This window comes from Patiria miniata, unplaced genomic scaffold (assembly GCF_015706575.1).
Source record: "Patiria miniata isolate m_02_andy unplaced genomic scaffold, ASM1570657v1 HiC_scaffold_10, whole genome shotgun sequence".
NCBI lineage: Eukaryota > Metazoa > Echinodermata > Asteroidea > Valvatida > Asterinidae > Patiria > Patiria miniata.
Window position 1 is genome coordinate 2128424 of NW_024037048.1, and position 22030 is coordinate 2150453.

The 22030-nt window shown below is 42.0% G+C and overlaps 1 long non-coding RNA gene across 1 annotated transcript; it reads left to right on the forward strand.

Annotated features, from left to right (window-relative positions):
• Positions 1–3311: 3311 nt before the first annotated feature.
• On the forward strand, positions 3312–5953 carry LOC119735263. Its single transcript, XR_005272148.1, has 3 exons — positions 3312–3410; positions 4522–4690; positions 5464–5953. It is a non-coding gene; the product is annotated as an uncharacterized LOC119735263 (long non-coding RNA).
• Positions 5954–22030: the final 16077 nt, after the last annotated feature.

Consider the following 22030-nt stretch of genomic DNA (forward strand, 5'->3'; position numbering starts at 1 on the left):
TGCGTGTTGAAGCCAAATTTCCCTTTCGGAGAAGCTAGCACGCCGGAGAAGTGAGACCGTGACACCGGGCGGATTACTATTTCGCCCGGGCGGATGACTATTTCGCCCGGGCGGATGACTATTTCGCCCGGGCGGATGACTATTTTGCCCGGGCGGATTACTATTCCGCCCGGGCGGATTACTAATTCGCCCGGGCAGACTACTAATTCGCCCGGGCGAAATAGTAATCCGCCCGGGCGAAATAGTAATTCGCCCGGGCGAATTAGTAATCCGCCCGGGCGGAATAGTAATCCGCCCGGGCGAAATGCTAATCCGCCCGGGCGAAATGCTAATCCGCCCGGGCGAAATACTAATCCGCCTGTGCGAAATAGAGAGCCGGAACTTTGGGGGGGGGAGGGGTCATGTCCAAAATACACTTCCGTATCATCCCGAGATAAATTCACAAAATATTATTCTGATCTGTGGTTTAACTATCAAATCGATATTTAGCTAAAATACTTAACAATGTTAAAATTCGATCTTAAATTTATAACGTGATCATTTCATGTTGGACAAAACTGTAACGGTGATATTTTTGCATTCCGATGAGAAATAACAAAAATCTAGAATATAATAATGAAAGAAGTGCCATCTAAAAGGAAGAAGAACTCATTGGCCGAGTTTGGGCACGGCACCGGGTATATTTTTCTTGCAAACAACGACGGATAGGTACGGTGCATGTCTGTGTATAATATGGAGCCTTTAGGAAGGAATTATCTTTGAATTCAGGATTTCTGTGATAAATTATCACGGTAACGCTGTATCGAGGAATACGTATCTTTGAATTCCGGTATGGACGGTAATTCTGTCCCCCGGTAAAAGTGTTCGGGGGGACAGAATTACCTAGGTTAAAGTGTCCCCCATGTCCCGTTAATTCTGTCCCCTCCAGTTAATTCTGTCCCCCCTGGTTTTGCACGCATTATTGTTATATTGATGTTATTATAATGAATTCAGCGCACAGGGTATACATTTTTAGATTTTTTTCACCCTTCATCAATGATTATAATGAAATTAACGTTTAGATGTTAATCAACCGATCTATGTTTCTGCAAGAAAGCAGAAAAGGCACGCGTAGTAATACTCAACCTATCGCTAGCGCTCTCCGTAGGTGCGGTACACTCGCGCGCACGCCCACCATGCAAATCGCTCGCTCCCGAAGTCGTCATCAAAACAGGAGTTGTGCTTTGACGTAAGCACCATTCCCGAATTTAGCAAGGCGCCGCGCAAAAACAGTTAATAACTTTACTAATATACAGTCTGGGTGCTAGACTTGTGACGTTGCACGGGGACACATTTACCAGGGGGGACACATTTAACGTCGTGCAGGGGGACAGATTTACCTAGAGGGGGAGAGGTTTACCTAGGTAAAAGTGTCCCCCCGGACAGATTTACCGGGTCACGACCACTGATCTCTATATAAAGACTGGATAGCTAATAGACCGCTTGCAGACGCGTTCGATAATTGACGCGCTAAGGTGAGCGACGCCATGTTATGGGACAAAATGTGCGTGAATTGATATACGCCTGTCCCACAACATGGCGTCGCGCGCCTTCGCGCGTCGATTATCGAACGCGTCTGCAAGCGGTCTATAAAGAGCCGCACAATGTACGAATTTGACGCCATATTGGTGAGACCGGCTGGTGATCTACAAAGGACAAGTTGCCGTCTTTATAGACAGCTTGATTTCTTTTGTAACGTCGCGGCTCACTTGACTTATATTTTGGCCACCACCACTGACCAACTGACCAAGGTTTACTACAATTTTTCTAACGTAGTGGTTACATTTATAATGCCGCAAAACACTTTTTCGGCGTTTTTGAAATAATAATCACTACGGAAATGTGTTCCTTTTAGAACATCATAATATGTGCACGTGACCAAAATGCGCGTCAACTGTTGATACAACGCGCGCGTATTTACGCGTAGAACGTTCGTATTATACGCGGCCATCTTCGTGAGACCGGGGGCGAATTGGTCAATATGCAAAGTCTACTGTGTGAATGTTGTATGCATATCCGCTATCCAGTCTTTATATAGAGATCAGTGGTCACGACCCGGTAAATCTGTCCGGGGGGACACATTTACCAGGGGGGACAGGATTACCTGCCACACCGGATTTCTGCGATAAATTATCACAATAATGCAGTATCGAGGAAGGATTCATCTTTGAATTCCGGATTTCTGTGATAAATTATCACGGTAACGCGGTATCGCGGAAGGCAATTCAAGCTTCCGTATGTACCCGCCGTTCGAGCGCAAGAACTTACTCGCTTCAGACCGCCCGCAGTACTGCGGGCAATAGACTGCGCAATAGTCGTAGCCTTGTTGCCATTTTGTGATTGGACAATGGACGACGTTCATTTGATGGTGTCTTCGTATCTCCAGTGCAAGTAGCTGCAAGCGCGGTCACAAAAAAGTAATGCTGCTTACGCACCTGGGATCCGTCCGCACTCAATTGGAGTGTTAAGTAATTCTTCCGGTCGCATTATCAGTCCTTTATAGATATTAGGGAGGTTTTTTTTTTTTAAATTAAAACAATGATTGAAGAGAAAAGCAGGGGTCAATTTAATACGCACAATATGTACATCAAATTAATAAATTTACATTCATAAAATATTTTTTTTAAAGAAAGCATGAATATATAGATGAATAATATAAGTTTCTTTTTAAAGAGAGAAGTAATTCTTCCATTCCCAAAGTTTATGCACAAAATTAATGTCCAACGAATCATTGCAGATAGCTTGCAATGTTCATTTAAATATCGAGATATATACACAGTAGGGTTTTGTGAAATGATTTTTCTTTTTCCCCTTTCTGTTTCATTATGTGAACGAAATGTGTCACAAAAAACCTGCAGAATCTGGCCTTGTACGATGAACATGTACATGCGGCGCCCGTACGTGTACATGGTACCATACGTACTTGCGTACATGTACTTCAACGTCGTTAATTGACCAATCACAAAATGGCAACAAGGCTACGACTATTGCGCAGTGGGTGTCGGACGGCCATTGCGTGAGAAAAGGTTTCTGACTTTGTCAATAGGGGGCGCTGTTTCTTATTAATTTTTCTCATGTAGAATTTTCGGCGTTTTTTTTATCCCAGATTTTCTCATTCCCAAACAAACTGTGGATCGGGGAACAAAGTTTGTTTCGATATGGTACACCATAATCTACATGTCTGTGAAGTTTTGTAAAATTCGGCGAACCAAACCGCGTGACGAGCGAAACTGGCCTCGTCACGGACTAGACTGTCCCCCTTGACTGTTTTTTTTTTTTTTTTTAGTAAGTCACACGGTGGCGCTATTTTAAGATGGCCGCGGAATGCGAATGAGGACCAGGACCGCCTGGAGTGTGTTTGTTGTTGGTTGGTGAGTAAAAACTAGAAGTGGAAATCTTTTGAGGTCTTTAAAAAACATTTCAGAATCTCAGAATATTGACTGGACTTCGCCGCTAGGTATCAGCATCCAGTCTCACTTCACGCCGGTGGTGGCGTGCAGTAACATGAGTAGGCGCGGCTCTAAGGGTAGGCCCCTAGGCTATAGCCTATTCTATTGGACCGGGGGAGAATTCGACCAATGCCAGGCTATTCACAAACCATGGGCATGATGGGTGTGACTAGGGACAGGGTTGATGGCGATTGTGAAGTGTAGGGCCCGGTTCCTAAGGGAACAAAACCCACTTTAAAATTATTGGACCTACCAAACTAGTTGGCGACATTCTTGATAAACAGGTATGTCATATAGGTAGAGGGCAGGGTTTTGAATTTTTGAGGGAAATTCGGGGGTAAAATGACGGTGACAGCGCGACGACAACACTCGACCCGAAAATAAAAATCGCAAGGCACAAACCGCGCAGGAAAATTGTGGGAGTAATTGCAGAATACCCCGCCACTCGGAAATACACCCCTAAAATCACTGGCTACGAGGTTGGAATCACTGCAAAAGAAACAATTCAAGTCCATTGCCAGCTACGCGGATACTGAGTGGGGGTCCATTATTTGAGAACGAAGCAACACAAAATGAATGGGAGTTGCTGAAAAAATTCTAAGTCCAAACCAACCACCCTGTTGGCGGCTACGAGGCTACGGAGTGGGAGTGCCCTTGAATATGCTTGAGAACGAAGCAACACAAAATGAATGGGAGTTGCTGAAAAAAATTCTAAGTCCAAACCAACTACCCTGTTGGCGGCTACGCGGTCACGAAGTGGGAGTGCAATGGAGCATGACGCATAGACATACAAGTAGCGCTGAGAATGTTTATTGAGGTCAATCAGCCGTGACCTCGTAGCCGGCTACGAGGTGGATAGATCGAGTGGCGGGGTATTCTGCAATTGTGCCAAATTGTGATTTCTACCCCAAGAATGTGTTTAAAATTGCAAATCGGGATTCATTTAAATTGAGAAAAGTCTGCTTTTGATTGTGAAGGTGATTTTTGAGCAATAAAATACATTTTTGACTCCAATTTGATCAAAACAAAACAGGGGCCCACCGTCTAGGCAGTGCTGGTTTTCCTTATCCGGTCAAATTCTCCCCCTATCCCATCTGTTTGCCAGTAAGTGGGGGTATATTCGACCGGAGGCAGAATTCCACCAGTCGTTACTAAGCAAAAACCTTGGGTCTGACTAAGGTCGATGCTATGCTGCAAACATGGTAAGTACATGATCATGTCATGAGTAATTATGGTTAAGATCCCACATTCTCATTTACACAAAGCAGTGCCAGTTTTCCTTAAGTGGTCGAATACTCCCCCTTTTACCTAGCTTGAGTAACTCCAGCTGAAAAATTGCTTTAGCCTGCAAAAGTCACTTTGGTACTGGACAGTCATCTGCGAAAGTAAGTTTTGAACAGAACTTGTAAAAAATAGAGGTGTCCTAAACTAGGGTTCCAAATCCTTTTCTATTGAACAACAATGCTACTGTCAATCACTCTTGGTGGTTCACGGGATTTGTGTTGACGGCGTTGCGGTTTGTTTTGTCTGATTTCTTTAACTGTCTGTTTGTCTGGTTTTTTTTGACCTTGGGTTATGATTCACGGTGTTTGTCTTCTATATTGTAGCGTGATTTTCTTTGGTTGCTTTTTTTTTTTGAAATTGTACTTTTTGTTATCAAATTTCATGTTGAATTTACGTAAACGTCTTCCGTCTTCTATAATTATCAAGTTTTGACTTTAATTAAAAAATTATTGTAAGTCATAAAATGCAATTCAATTGTTTTTAAAATTTTCAATGTTTCAATCTACAATGGTGTTAATGTTTTCACTCTTCTATAATTATCAAGCTTTGATTTCAGTTAAAAAACTGTTGTGAGTAATAAAATGCAATTCACTAGTTTTGAAATTTTCAATGTTTCTCAATGTGTTCAGTTTGGCATTGTTTTGGCAGTAATAAAAAAATAAAAAATTTACTCCGCATGAACACTGACCAGTCACGTGGGCTCCATGTTGAGTTCGGCGGGTTGATCAGTCACCAGGCTGCAAGAACGGGAGTGACAACAGCTGGCCGATGAAATCCCGAACTCCGTCGTCGGATGGCACCCCACAGTCCAACTTCGAAGTCCACCACCAGCTCTTGAAGATTTGCAGCACGGGACGGCAGCTTCCTCCGCAGGGCTTTGAGCACCTTCTAATGGTCTTTCTTTGTCCGCCGAGTCATCAAGACAAAGGCCAGCGGAACCTGCTTCATCCCACCGGTGTCTCCCTTGACGGATGCATGAACTGAGAACAGTTGGGTGAAAGGACGTTTCACCAACTTGAAAGTTCCATCCAAGTACCAGGTCTTGGCGCCATCCAGCACATGGAGTTGATCCGGTGTAAAAAACACCACATGGTGAGCACTACCAAGGTGAATGTCTTTCTGGAGGAAGTGTTCGGGGATGAAGCCTTGGTCAATTATAAAGTCAATGTCTCGTGGTTCGGGAGGGCTCTGGTGGTGACGGTTTGCAGCCCGGGACAGGTTGGTTGGATTAGGACAACTTGCAGCGGGTGCGTCAGGTTGAAGATGTGTGGTAATGACATCCTCGACAATGGCCCCTGGTGATTTGAAGATGTCAGTCTTGGCCTTGGTTATCACCAACACCTTCACTTGAACTGCGACGTCTGCCCTGGGATGCGCTGGGTGCGTATGCTTGGTGTGAAGTCCAGCATGAAAAAGGTTGCCATCTTGGTGAACAGACACGGCACACCTGTGCAACTTGCCCCGGACACTACACAGCCATGTGACTTTGGAAGAAGTGGAACCGGCCTTCTTCCACTTCTTCGTGTAGGTGTAGCCGTGACTATCAACCAAGATGACTTTACCCCGTTTCGTGCCGGACTCCACCGTCTTGTAGGTAGTGATGTCCTCATCACCTAGGCCAGGGATTACAGCAGGTAGGGCAGCATCAGGGAGGGGGTTCTCGGCTACTTCAAGTGGTACAACAAAGTCGGTCTCGACGTTGAAACCACCGTCATCGGTAGGGACATCTCTGTTCTCCTCGATGTCCATCGGGTCTTCCTCCTGTTCTTGGTCTTGACTTGTACAGGGTGCACAGATCCAAACTTCCAGCCTGGATGGATCGTCACGGATCTCCAGGTACTGCTGGTGACTAATACCAGAGTTGCAGCCAACATGCTGCCATCCCTGGCAGTGCTCACACTGGAAAGCACGCTGGTTCGCACGAACAGACTTCTTAATACAGAAGAGGCAAAGATACTTGATAGGCATCTTGAGCTTGAAAATTTTTGAATCTTGACTGGAGTGGAATCTTGTCTTGAAACAGAATGAGTAGATTCTGTTCGATGATGCTTTTTATAGACTTCAGAAGGATCCTGAGTATAATTCTAACAACCAATCAGACACGCGGTTCAAGATGTTTTAACCAATGACCACCCTATCTCTTATCAAAGATACCGCTGTATCAATGAGGGGCACCGCGGTGCATGACTGGAGCGGACAGTATTGAAATTGGATCAATGGGTTACCAAGATTGTATGGGTATAGTTGGGGGTTAGGGGTAATGCAAATCCCTTCCCTCACACAAAAGGTTTAGAGCTAAATACAAAACCTTTCAAAAAATTGAATTCTTACTTCATGAAATGGAATCATCAGTTTGTATCGTATCTGAAAATTGGAACGCCATAACTGTAACGGAATCAAAATGACAAGCAAATTTAAAACCCTAAAAAAAAATAAAAAATAAAAAAAAACAAGTCCGGGAGGTTCTTACGTCAATGCACTTTGCCGTGGGGATTTGCCGCGCTAATTGCCGGTCAATGTTCTGGGACTAACAGGCTCTACTTAATATGATGAGTTTGAATTTTATTCCCCCACCCCCTAAAAATGAATACTTACTTCAAACTTCATTGAAGAAAACAAATAAATGGGACAAAATATGTATCTATTAATGTATATATTCTCCAGTTACCCGGGTTTTCAAGGGGATAAGGCTTTTCCTTTGAAATGAAATAAAAACTATGTAGATACGATAGATTTTAAAATGGTTTATTGTGTTATTCCAGTGTTATATTCTTTCAATATGAGTTTTAAAAATTCAAAAAGGGAAAACAATCTTTAAGGGCGAATCGGAAGATGATTACGTTCATAAAAACGGGAACCAAATGTGTTTTCCCAGGGATTTTTCGCCGCTAGAAGGCCCACATTCGGTAGCTACTGTGCGTGAATGCCACCGCAATAAATCCGCATTGGTCGAGACTTCATCAGTTTTAATACAAATTCTGAGGCAGAATGATTGACAGTGAAACAGACGGCCAGTTATGTAGGACGCAATCTTAATCCCTGGGAACTTGATACATCTCTATGATGATGCCGCGCGTCGGCGACGTCACAGGAGCGGGTTTGCATGACTGGCTTAATCTCCTTTGTGCATCATAATGGACTGGGTACGAAACGGCTTGGGTACGAAATGACTTGGGTACGAAACGACCTGCTTTGTTGTAGTTCTCACAACACGAGCGAAAGCCCTACATAATGAACATGATGAAAGCTCGATCCTGATTGGCTGGTAAAAAAAAAAATAAGATGTTTATTTTTTATCAGCCAATCAGCATTGAGCTTTCATTGCATCGAGCTTTTACGTTTGCCATCTTGGTTTTTGAGTCTGTTTTCTAGTTGTCACCATTGTCTGAAAAATCCCTCATAAATCAAAGCCCTGCACTCTTTCCACAAAATTAAACCTGCTGATATTCAAGAAGGTGTCACTGCCAATTGTTCAGATGTGTCAAGAAATATCAGAATGTCAATTTTGAGTGTCATTTACCATGTTTACTCAACTGTTTTGGTGAATCTTTACCTTCCTATATAGGAACGGGGTCCTAAAAGCAAGGATTACCGTGTTTAGCGTAGCCGTGGTGGCGTATCGTCCGGGCAGCTATAACGACGCACTTATGTAATGACATACTCACCTTTCACTTTGAATAGCGCTGCGTGCGCTTGCTGATGCGACAAGCACTCACTTGCAATCTGGATAGTCACACTTGAATGAGCACTCACTCACATAAAAATGAGGAAAGTCATGGTTTGGCTGGCAACTTATTATTATTCATGGTTTATTAAAAACATTTTCCATCGCAGCCAAAGGCTGAATTAGGGAAAACAATACATTTGTTCAATTTACATAAAAAGTAGAATAGACTTAATATAAAACGACCAAAAATTAGCAAACAGCGTTAGACACAAAAAAATTAAGAAGAGCGAGCCAAGCATACAATTATGAAAATATGTAGTTATACGTTCAGTAAAAAAAAAAAGAAGGTTATTAGTAAAAAGAGATATCAAAAGATTAAAAAAAAATAATAATACTGAAAGAGTAGGACTAAACTAATCTGTGATTTTATTAGCTAATTTACTAGATACAAAAATTGCAGGGCATACATTGCCCATAAAATTGCAATCATTGACCGTGAGAGATTTTGAAAGCAGCCCTCTGCTAGCCAATATCCCAGCAAGCCATGTCATATGATAACGTAATGCGTTATGGGTTTATTGATTTAGTAGGGAGCCCCTAGTACTAGCACATAATTCTTATCATTATGTGGGTGTAAAAACATTTCTTAATGTTAATGTTAGGCAGATTAAGGCCTATGCTCTAATAAGTGAATTAATCTAGGGAATGGGTGCAATAAGGTGTACATGTACTAATATGTTATCGTGATTTACGGTCAATTTATAAATAAACTGTTTTTTTTTTTTTTTACAACTGACTTACAGCTTATTGTAATTGGGGCGCAGTAAACACCTAAAATAATTGACAGCCTTTGGGTTGGGGGTTTAGGGTCTGTTTTATGGACTGAGATTAACCTAGGTATAAATATAAAAAAACAAAAACCCCAAAAACCTGATCATTCAGCATGACCCGATGCAACGGCATCGGGTCATGTGCACTGCCTTATTTGTTAATGTGGGTTGGAATTTTCTCCTCATTAGTTACCGGATTAGGGCCTGCCACAAAACAAATGAACAGAAAATGAAAGATGATGAAAACAGCTTGAATTTGACTTGAGAAGTTGGGATTTATCACTGAGGTCCGTGGTAGTTGCTGATCTGTGCTGCACGGTCTGCCATTTATGCCAGAACTACTGTGTGAAACTATGTGCCGCATGCATGTGAACAACGATAACATTGTGATAATTAGCTCAGCAAACAAAAACGGGGAAAAAAATGAGCGGGCTGTCTGCAAACTGGGCTTAAATTAGGCACCTTACTTGGGAGACTTGAATTGAAGTTCTGAGAAATCCCCCCCCCCCCAAAAAAAAACCCCCAAAAAAAAATTGCTTGCAATAATTATGTCAATGTAAAAATTCTTTCCAATAATTTAGGAATTTCCTTTATTTTTGTCAAGTCTCCAACATCAGGCAACCTGTCACTAATTAGGCCAATTTAAACAGACACCTCTTTTTTCCCCATTTTTGTTTGCCGAGCTAACTTTCACAACGTTATCATCGTTCACATGATTTTCCATAAGGTTTAATAGGTTAACTTTGCCAGTAAGCAACTTGGTGAATTCGAAGCTCATCGATGAAGTTTGGCAAGACTACTTGAAGATATCTGGAGACAAGGTACATTGTAAATGAGGGCAACTTTTGGGTGTACTATAGTAGCCATTTTGGATCACTACTTTGTCCTCATAATTATTCAGTCAATTATATGCTTTAGAAAATGTTATTGAAGTCAAGATGTGAAAGTAAATTACCAACAAAAAATGTTAAAAAAACCCCAAACATGTAATATACCCAAATATGGGGGAAATATATTACAAGGCAGGTATTAACGATTTATGCAAATAAGGTATATTAAGGGTCAAAATTAACAACGGTATCCACTAGGCCTGGGGGACTAGTGAATTTCAATAGACGCGACTAGTTGCCGTAAATAGTCACGACTAGTGGACTAGTCACGACTACTGTAATTTTCGGAATATAAGCCGCGGCTTATACAGTACATTCAATTTACCCATGAAAATGTCTACTGTGGCTTATACACAGGGCGGCGTATATACCAAGCCTTGAAGAATAACATGAGATTCAAATGTGTATTTAATGAACTGGTATAAGAAAAGATCTGTTGGTGAAATTAATTATCAATTAAGAAAGTCATTAACAAACCGAAAGCACGTCCCCAAAAATATAGGCCAGCCGACCATGCGGGAGTGAAAAACATTTCTTTATTCAATAATTAGTTGTTCAAAATCACAATATAATATTTTTCTTGAAATGTATTCAAGAAACGATGTAAAACTCAAAAAAGGGGCTAAATCACCCCTAATGAAATTAATGGATTCGTCTATAAATATGTCAGCATTGTGTTGACTGTTTTATCGAAGAATTTTTGACCTTACTACTCGTTAAGAATCACAACAATCTGATAAGTTTTGTTGTAAAAACGGACCTTTTTTATTCTTAGGACAAAACAAATCAGCATCTGTTGCAACAAAGCAAGATTTGTAGTGCTCCAGTCATACGACATATGGACGGGTTGCATATTCTCTCAAGTGCTGCGGGAAAATGTTGTCCTTCCCCGGCGCAGGCTGCCGGGCCATGCACTAACTTTTAGGCCAGGGACCGGACGGGCCAGCCGGCAGCCATTCCCGGTGTTTATTTCTCATCATCAATTTCCATATTTGTTGATAAGAGTATCAATTGAAAATGATTTAATATATCTTTTGTGGCCCTTTTTATAGCTTTCGTAGTGTAAATGGAACTGGTTCAGAGCATTTTGACTAGAATTTGGAGGTCTTACAAAATTGACACGGCTGCGGTCGGTGCCGTGATATGCAAGTGCAGCTTATACGCCGACTTTAAATCTTATTTTAAAGATTTTTGCATGCTGCAGCATATACTCCGCGCGTCTTGTATTCTGAAAATTACGGTAGTAACACATTAATTATTTATCAAGTATTTTCTTGAGAACTTTTCCACATTTGGCTGGCCTACTATTATGTTTGTGAGATAAATGTTGCCTAGTTACCGAACTTCACTCTTTTACTTTTACCAGACTCCTCAAAGTGGTTTGCACATAATACAGCGCTTGAGAGTTTTCAAATGGCGCGTGCGTATTGCGCTGCAAGCGCACAGTGTACGAACTCTGTCACGAAGAATCATGACACAATTTAACGTTATTTCCGAGTTTGTTTTCCGGATTACGTTGTCCAGCGTGATTTCTGAACCCACCAGATGGATAGATAAGGACACATTAGAATAGACGTGAAAATTGGCTTCTTTGACAAGGTATAAATGTTGCATATATTGATTATAAATGTGTTCGCTCTGTTTTGAGCACTTCATACCCTGGACTCCCTCCGTAACGTAGGGAGGTAAGGCAGTCCACCTGGGCTACCTCAGCCCTATATTTTATCATTGGGTTGTCATATTAGTGCTGCGACTGATCGTCAAAGTTCGGTTTAATTTGGTTCGGTTGCGGTTCGATATTTTTTCTCCGAACTAAAGTTCGGTTCGGCTTTGGAAGTGCATTCATTATGTACATGTCCATGGTACAATGTATATGGCTACAATGAAAAGCATACAGGCCGTTCCATTGTTCGAACAAACATGTGTACTGCGCACGTCTGACAGAAATAGTCATCGCAATTTTCACATGCTATACAACACAAGTTGAAGGAGGAATCTCATTTTTGTTGTGTAAACAAAATACTGTAATGATTGAGTTTATGATGTTGAAAAAATGAACCTATTAAATTGCTACATGTTACCTATCGCGGCCCTCAGGCTATCCCTGGCCCACGCGGCGAACTATGATCAAAATTTTCCCACACGTTCTGACTTGTCCTGACAAGTTCCGTCTGAGCATGCCCTGAGCACTAAAAACTTGCTTCGTGGCAATAATTGCTGAATACTTTTGTTCTAAGAACAAACATGTCCTTTTACTATACTAAACTTATGAAATCATAATTATTTTTAGCAACAAGCTGACAAATCAATCAATCTAAAAAAATCAACTTTTTGATTTGCGACTTCATAAAATTCTCATTCTGTGGACAGATCCATTAATTTTGTAAAGGGGTGCTCCACAACCGTGGATCCAGAACACAATTTGGCGGGGGGGGGGGGGGGGGGGCAAACAAAATTGGGTAAAATAAGTGCACAAATCACAGATAGAATGGCAGGTTTTTGCTTCCCTTTCTTTTACTTTGTTTTATTTTGTTCTTTTCTGTTTTACTATTTCCTCATCATTCAGATTACGAATTTAGCTCAAACTTTCACCGTCACTTTCACTTTTTTCGTCAAATGTTGAACCACACAAAGCAAACACTGTCTGCAGTGGAACAGGCGCATGGTGTATCATACTTTTAAATGATGAGCCAGAAATCCATTTTGTGAACACCACTGGTGTACTCAACAACACGATCGATGTCTGGAAGATGGTCACGGTGGGCTTGGAGAAGGATAAGAGACTCCAGGCGATCCTCCCCCATGGTTGCTCGAAATGCTGTGAGAGTACGCTCGACCTTTGAGAAAATGCACTCAAACTTCGCATTGGACACAGGAAGCACAGCTAGAATTGAAAGCAATTGGTGCAGGACTGGGAAGGCGACGAGATGGCACTGGTTAAAAGTAGCAATGGCAGATCGAGGTAGCTCTTCATCTACAGTGACAAATATCTCTGTTACTTGAAAGGGGGACACTGTTTTTCATTGACTTAAAAAAAGAGCTGCAAATCACTTCCCTAAAGCTACATGTACATGTACACGCTTTTGAAAGTTAGGCAAAACTATGAAGAAATGTGGTATTTCATTAAATAAAACTCAATAATATGTGATGCTGTATATTCAATAGCCATAATGTTATTTTACATATCAATTATTATTGTTTATTTATTTTGCAAATACCTGTGCGATTTTGCCACATTTGTTGCCAAAGTAGGAATTCTGCTTGAAGCTGCTCCTTAGTCTCACTGTTGGTGAAGAGTGACTGATATTTATCCCATGCTGGATACAGTTCTTCAATGGATGCCTTTGCCTTCAGTACCTTTTCAGGCAGGAGGTAGCACAGCTTCATGGCCTGTCTCTGGTGCTGGCCAAAGCGATCCTTCAGGTCAGTTGTTACGGCATCCAGGGCAGTGTTGAACACATTTACTTGGTAGTATTTCTCCGGAGAAGTAGCCCTGCTGTGTTCCGTTATTGTGAGACAGACGGCAACCTGGGCAGAGGAATTTCAATGTCAAGCTTCCCTGCAACTTCAGCCACTTCTGAGAAGATTTGATGGAACTCTTTTTCGCTGTTCTGCTCATTGCTGCAGTGGAATCGTAGTTCTGGGCGACTAAAGTGTTGGTATCTAAGGCAAGCTCGCTCATCTTCTTCACAAGTACTGCTGCAATATTACTTCCTGTCATCCAAACTTCTCCCTCAGCTCTAGATATTCCAACTGTGCTGCGGATCTCTGGGAAAGCATCCATAACACTGACAGGGTCCTCTTTCATGATCAGCCCCTCTCCATCCTGCGTCTTTCCCAGGTAGCGGACGACAATCGTCATTTGCTCTTGATTGGCGCGGTCTGTGGTCTCATCGGCCATTAATGTCCACACCTGAGATTTTTTGATGTCTTTGACAATGTCCATCTTTATAAGGTGGGCCATGTCCGTGAGAAGTTCATTTTGAATTGTTCTGCTGGTGTATTTCACATTATTAGAAGTGCCCAGAAGATGGCGTTTCAGTGACGCGTCGCCACTTTTCATGCCGAAACCTCAACAGCATTTGAAAGTTGCCGTCATTCTGCAGAGGGTACTGGCATTTTCCTTCATCCAACCCCAAGTTTCCGTCATCTCGACCATGCAGAGAAATGTTTTGCATTGCTGCAAATTAGAAGGTTTCGATGATGGCGGATAGAGCTGCTCGATTAGCTTCGATATTGCGCAATCGGGCACCATCTACCATAGTCGCAACTTCTGTCTCTGGTCGTACAACCCTTTGCAAAAATTTGGCTGCTCGTAGCGCATTTGCCTTATGAAAGCTTAACAAATCATGTTTTTCTCCAAAGCACCTTCCTGTCCAGTAAGATCTGAAAAATCAGTAAGGGGCTTAAGAACAAGATTTCCCATCCTCTGATTACCAGCTCCACCACCTGCGGCCTTAGCCACACTGAAAGTACACTGGCTGAGCACCATGCACCTGTGAATTTCTTATGTCTACTTATTGCCAGCCACTCAAACTTCTTTAGGTGGCTGTCATTTATCATTCTAGGTCTGCGCTTTCCTTGGTTAGTCTTGAAGGATACTGGGAATTCATCCTTGCTTGTTGGTGTCCAACGGTCAGTTAAGGCGGACTTTACTTCAGCCTCAAGCAGCTTTTTTTTTCGCTCTCAATGGCCTCAACAAAAACACCAAAGTCATTACTTGGCGCCTTTTTAGGCTCTTGAATGTCCAATGGCTTGGCATCTGACTTCGACTCATTAATACCAAGGCTAGACAAGCCTGATGGTCCAACCAGTTCTTCTGTCTGCGGCAGAACTGATGCTGGCCTTTCCGGGTTATTGCAAGGTGTAATGGCGGGCTTAGAGAAGTTAAGGATTGACCTTTTGGGTGTCAGAACTGCCTTTTCCTCTTGACTTGACTTGGACAATTTAACCTAATAAACAATAAATGAATAAAATTTGTAAGACTGTAATCCAATTTTTGTGGGAGGGACGGACGAACAATCGTGTTTAGAAATTGAAGGTCGTTGTGATGTTTCCCTGTACATACGATGACTGACTCGGACTCCTAGTTAATACAAATACAAAGGACTGCATTTTCCACCTGTAATTACTGATCGTCCTAATCCAAGATGACATTTTTAAAGGGAAATTTCTCTCATGCATGTGTGAATTTACTTGATCCCCTTTTCCTCATTTTGGTGGCCTAATTTGCATTAGTGAATTACTTAATAACATTTTTGTGTGTGACTGATCATTACTTGCTAAAAAAGCTTTGTCCTGAGTGTAGAATAAAATTAAGAGGTTGAATGTGGTCTTACCTATGGTAGCCAAACGAACTAGATGATGCTGAAGTCCGATGGAAAACAACACTTGCTCAAACCGAAGTGGGCCAAAGGCATGTACATGTATGGACAAACTTGAACAGATATAAATCGGGCTCTCCCACAGATATAGATACACATTGCATGATTACAGAAGAGCCAGGAATGTATACGCAAGCGCATATATAACGAGGTTGGCTACCTGGGTCATTCGGGAACAAAGCACCTGGCTGATTGTGGTCGCCGTGTTACACTGCGATCCAGTCAACTTGTGAATTCTTGGCCAGTGAGAGTAATCCTGATTTGAGATCATTAAATAAAGATGCGGCAGCGGGGGTAGGTCATGCAAAATAATCTTGAATCATATCCAGTATCGTTGTCAACAAAATAAAATGTATTGCTTTTGTTGAGTTTTGTTGGAGGGTGTAGGAAGTGGCTACCTTTTTGCGATGTCACTCCCCCCCCAAAAAATGGCCCTCTTTGGTCTCCATGATCATCAGCTGTTGGTAAGGCCAAAAAAAAAAAGTCTCCGGTTTCTGGTATGCGCGCGCGTCGCCGTAGCCATGCGCGTCGGCAAAATGAAAAAGTTTTTTTTTCAATACAAGATGATGTCTCAAAACCGCCAAACTCACTGGTTTGACTGGTATCCTGCTGCTGCACAATTTTAACGTGTTTTTAGATGGGGTTATGATCGAGAATAAGCTTTATGTGGCCTCTCTGGGCTCCCATATATTTGCACTAAGTTTAGTCGGGCACCATTTACAGTCATCAGCCGACATTTGAAGCCAAAAAAAAAAAAAAAACGGGTAAAAAAAAAAAAAAAGCCGCGTCGCCGCACCACTTTTGGGGCAAGCTCCATACCAGAAACCGGAGACTTTTTTTTTTTGGCCTAATGCCTCCGTTTTTCACTGCAATTGTAGGCTGAATCTTCATCGTGGATCACTATTTTCTTCAAGGACCTGTGTAGTGGTTATGCTGGGCAAGTTTTGGGTGAGTCCCAGGTCGAGTTAGTATGTAACGGGGACAAAATGGCACATTTTTAAATTTAATTTTTGTAACTGCTAGTCCATGTTGGGGATTCTCTCCAGCCCTATTTGACAACTTGAAGATAAGATATAGGGCTGAGGTAATTCAAGCTAAGTTGAGCATAGCTACGTAAACATGACGAATGTATCTGAAAGCGCGTGAAAAAAATGGCTGAAAATTTTGCTTTATTCAAAATAGTTCCTGTTGCTCAAATTTCGACTTTGAAATGATTTCTGAAGAAATGGAGGATGTTGTTTTCAAATGATAGCTAATGCTGAGTTTAACATTGTGAAATTTACTTTCCAATTCAACATACTTTGCCAAAGTCTCCGGATGTTGTTTTTGTTAGCTGCCACAGGGAGCGGCCATCTTGCTTAATGACGTGCTGGAAGGATGCATAAAAGTGCCTTATATTGCCTTTCTCCTTTGACTTATGCCCTTTAAAAGACCCCTTCATGAAGATTATGAAACCTTCCCCTAGAACTATGGCTGCTTCGAGTAGTGGAGCCCCATAAACAGCATCGCCAACAAATTTATTGACTGCTACGATTTGACTACTAAGTACAAAAACATACATCAAAATGTAGTCTATTGCCAGAAAACCGCTGCACAGATTTCCCTTAAACTCTGTATGGTACCTCATGTATAATGCAATCAAACAGCCGGGGTGGATTCTGTCCCGATATTTGCCCCCCCAAAAATGAAAAAGCACCGCGTTCCGTACTGAGCAACATGTAGAAGATACACGTTGATGAAGATTGCTTGTGACTGTCTCGTGCGTGTGCGCGCCCATTGCCGTTCCCCAGTTCGAACAAACACGTGTGTAATGCACACGTCTGACAGAAATAGTCATCACAATTTCCACATGCTATGCAACACAAGTTGAAGGAGGAATCTCATTTTTGTTGTGTTAACAAAATACCAAATAATTTGAGTTTATGACATTTAGAAATGAACATCGTAAATTGCAACATGCTGCCTATCACGGCCCTGGCCCGACCCGGCGAACTGTGATAAAAGTTTCCCATGCGTGCTGACGTGTTTTCCCGATGAGTTCCGTCCTGTCCGAGTATGCCCTGAGCTTTGTTGCGATAATTGAGTGGTCGGGCACAACCCGACCACTGTCTAGAATTGTTCCGATTAATCTTTCTTTCTTTCTTTCTTTTTTTTTCCGTACGGCACGTTTCCGCGGGTTTTCTCTTAAACGGTATATGGTATGAACTTGTAACTTTCAATATATATCGACCCTCATCCGAAGTGGTGCATATTACTCTGACGTCATGATTACGTCATCGGGTGTCAAATTACAAGTGATTTTATCTGAAAAAGTGACCAATTACTTTCACCTATAACTCTTGAACTAAACTTTCAATGATGTTTGTATTCTGTCATCAGATAGACCATTAATCGTTAAACATTTTTTGTCGTGTACGTGAACTCGCTTGACCTTTACTTCTGGGTCTACCGGAAGGTCAAAGTTAGGTGAATTCCAAATGAAGACGTTAGCCTGACATCAAAACAAAGCAACATTTCTTCCGAACGGTTCACGGTATGATCACAAAACCTAGTGTGAACTTCTACCATGTTACGAAGATGTTATAAATTTTGTTACGTCATCATGACGTCATCAGGTATCAAATTACAAACCATTTAAGGGCAAATTTTGACAAAATAGTTTGCGTTATATCTTTTGAACTAAATAGAGTATCGTGTTCGTTTTTTCGTGAGGTTGTAGACTATGCCGTGAGAAACATTTCTTGTTCCCGGACGCAAAACCGCTTGACCTTTACTTCCGGTGTTACCGGAAGTGCAATAAAAACTGAATATAACTCAAAAGCGGAAGCATTTTACTACAGACATATATATTATGAAAGTGTTTAGTGAGGAATGCAAGACGAAAAAAAAACAGTGTGATGACGTCAACATCCGAAAGGGCGCCCCCTATCGGCACATACAATATTGTTTGCTTTCTTTAATTTCAAACCAAATTTCCGTCCAAATTTTACCAAATCGCCCCTTGATATTCTCTGATTAACCACAGATAACTTGGCAAGGTTTCAAATTCACGACGTCATCAGACCGGGAGTTACTTTAAGGAGAATTTGAAAAGGATCATAGTTTCAATTTCATTCTATCATTTAATGACAAAAATCACCCACTTCATGATAGGCTTGCTGAACAGCTGATCCCAAGGTCTGGTCGTATGCGGGTGCCCTATGCTGCGACAAACCGACATCCATCCTCCTTCATTCCTCGTGCAATAAAACATCACAATCTTATGTTCCAGCGTTAATATGATATTATATAAGGACATTTTTATCATTTTGATTGTTCGTTTTTATTGTTCGTGCAATTGTATATGTAACTGTGTTTTATAATGTGTCGATGTTGTTATTGTATGCGAGCATTTTAAATTACCCCAGTGGGATATAATAAAGATTATTTGATTTGATTTTTTTTAATTTAATCCCTGTCATGTCTTCAAAGTCCAAATAATGATATCCATTACAATGTTCACCTTTGGATCTATAATGCTGTGACGTCATCAAACCGGAAGTTATGCGTTATTAATACATCATCAAACCGGAAGTTAGGTGTTATTAATACAAACAATTATATTTCCCATAATTTCATACGTTATTTTAACTTAACAATGAAAAATTATCCTCTCCGAACTTTATCAGTATTCACTAACCGTTTTTGACTGATGACTTCATCAAACCAGAAATAACTTTTTTGTGCACATAGAATGTTTACTGAAGTTTATCACACCGTTAAAGATACTTTTTTGAAACATTGATTGTACTTGAAGGGATTGAATTTCGTGATCCTTTTTTCTACATAAACATATATTCCTAACTAAACTGGGCAGTGTATAATGAAAATGCTGTCCGCCCGACCACTCTGCGTTTGTAACTCAACAAACGCGAAACTCTAGTTACTGATTAATTTTGTTCCAAGAACAAACAGGTCCTTATACTGTACCATTCTTATAAAATCATAATTATTTTTGAGCAACAAGCTGACAAATTGCTAATGTAAAAAAAAATCAACTCTCCGATTTGCGACTTTCATAAATTGTCATTCTGGACGGATCCGTTAATTTTGTAAAGGGGTTCTTCACCCTCTCTTTGGGGATTTCATCATTTTTTGGTGTAAATTCTTTACGAAAAAAAGTATTGCGATGATTATGGACTTACTCCGAACAAGGGAAAGGTTTGAGACTCCATAAAAAGTATTATTTGTAATTTTGACACAGTGAAAATACTGGTAAATTGTGCCGAGGAAAGCACACCCTTTACCGCAAGTGGTGTGGTCCAAACATACTTTGTCACACTGGAAGTGATCAACACTCGGCGCCGCAAGACCAAGGACATTGGCTGAGCTGGATGAATTACATGCGAAGAGCATGCTTTCATTGGGAGAATCGCAGGTGCATACGAATTTTTCAAAGCGTATCGGCCAGATATCCAATTGAATTCCTGGCTAGAACACTGCAGATAATGAAGATGAGGGTCATTCCGTGTCAAATCACCCAAAATTTAAAAAAATTTAAACCCCACCCCCTTCAAATTGGTTCATATGTAGTTTATTGGGTAAGTTGGGCTGAAAAAGCTACCGCCCGCCATTGTTTGGCAAGTTTGGTCAAAATGGGCGTGGCTGCCAATTTTCAAATGACCATATCTCCATAACCTGTGGGCCAAATTTGTTAATCTTGGTTTCTTTTGAAAGATAACATCATAAGGAATCCAAATTTACCATTACTGTTCATGTCAGGGTTATTTGAAGTATGATGACCTTTTGACCTTTACTTTGAACTTGAATTTGACCTTGTGGATCACGTGACCTTGAGACGAACTTGGATGAAAATTAAACCCCACCATGTTTTCTACAAAATATCCAAAAATTGGGGGTATTGTGACGGGGCACGAAGTGTATATGCTAAATTCCATGCAACCACTGTCTGTAGAATGACTGTATTACATCGAGTCACCCACACTTTGCATATTTGCAGATCCTGATCGCTAATTGGTCAGTTGGACTTAGGCACTATTGTATGGCAGAGTGAATTTGTATTGGGGGCTATAGGCTACCGGGTGAACTCAGGGGTATAAAAGCAGCTGCACGACAGGATTTTAGGCAGATGATTCAAAGATGATTCAAGTGATAACTTAATGATTGGAACAAGTAATTGGGGTTTAAGTAATACTAGACAAATAAGGATGATGATGAGGATTGATTAAAGGCATGACCATTGTTTGTGATCTTCTGCCTCTGATTCCACTCATTCCACTGGCTCAAATTATTGCTAATTAGACTTAAAATCACCGAATGTCAGGGCCAAAGTCCCAGGGTAGATAAAAGGGCCTGAGAGGATTACAAATCTCAGGGATTCCCCCTCCCTACTCCCCTTCCGCAATCCCATTCCACAAACCCCTTCCACCTTCCATCGGCGGTATTCCACTGAGGATAACTTGTGCTGTGGCCCACCGCTGCGGGGACTGGACACCATCAAGGCGGCACGCTACCTATCAAACCAGCTTGACGAAGGAGAGCTGGCACGACAACGTCACATTAGTGGCAGCGGTGGGATCCACCAAGAAGGACTACAGTGGAAGCACGGGGAGTGATCTACTAGGGAATAACAAGGAAAGCGGGATCACTCAGGATGGAGCGAAGAGACGAGCCAGGACTCGTCATTCCAACGAGTCTTCGTGTGCAAGAAGTGGACTCGGGAGTGGAATTATGATACCGGGGAAGCGATACTTCACCTCAAGTGGCATCTGGGTACAACGTGCCAGTTAATAAGAGCGTTGGGTATCAGCCCATCATAGCACCGCCTCAGCAACAGGCCTATCCAGTTACAACCATGGCGCACGTTGAAGTAGCGTCAAGAAGGTTCACTGGAATGATGGGAACTGTTCCGTAGGGGTGGAGGGATCAAGCTGCAAGCAGTGTGGAGAAAAGGTAGGAAGCAGCCCAGCATGGTTGGATGGGCAACGCCGGAGGGTCAAGTGCAGCTGCATGGATGCAGAGTCCACTGCAGGCATCTACTCCAATCAATCCATTTGGGCAGAGGACGAGAGCCACAATAGGCCGCAGGCAACCAGCAACGATCGGAAGAATCAGGGACTGGAACCCGGAGGGAGCAAGACACAAGGAACTCCCAACGAGTGGATTGGAAGTTGGAGCTGTGTCTGCACCAGGAACTGCTGCCGTTGGGGCATATGTGCCACTGGTTTTCAGCACAATGACGGCAGGGATGAGGACTTCGCCGGGGTTTGCAGCAACGGTAATGCAACCTGCTGGCGGAACACAAGTCTTCACGGCCCCTTTCTGGCGACCTGTCCTGGGCCGGAGCTTGAGGGCCAGGGCAGGTGGAAAGCATGTACAGGCCGATTTCAAGTGAGCGGGCAGGCACGTGGCACCAGGTTTCAGCTGCAAAGGATGCGTCGAGCCAACAACAGCCTCCAGAAAGGTCTTCCCCAACAAAGGTGGAGCA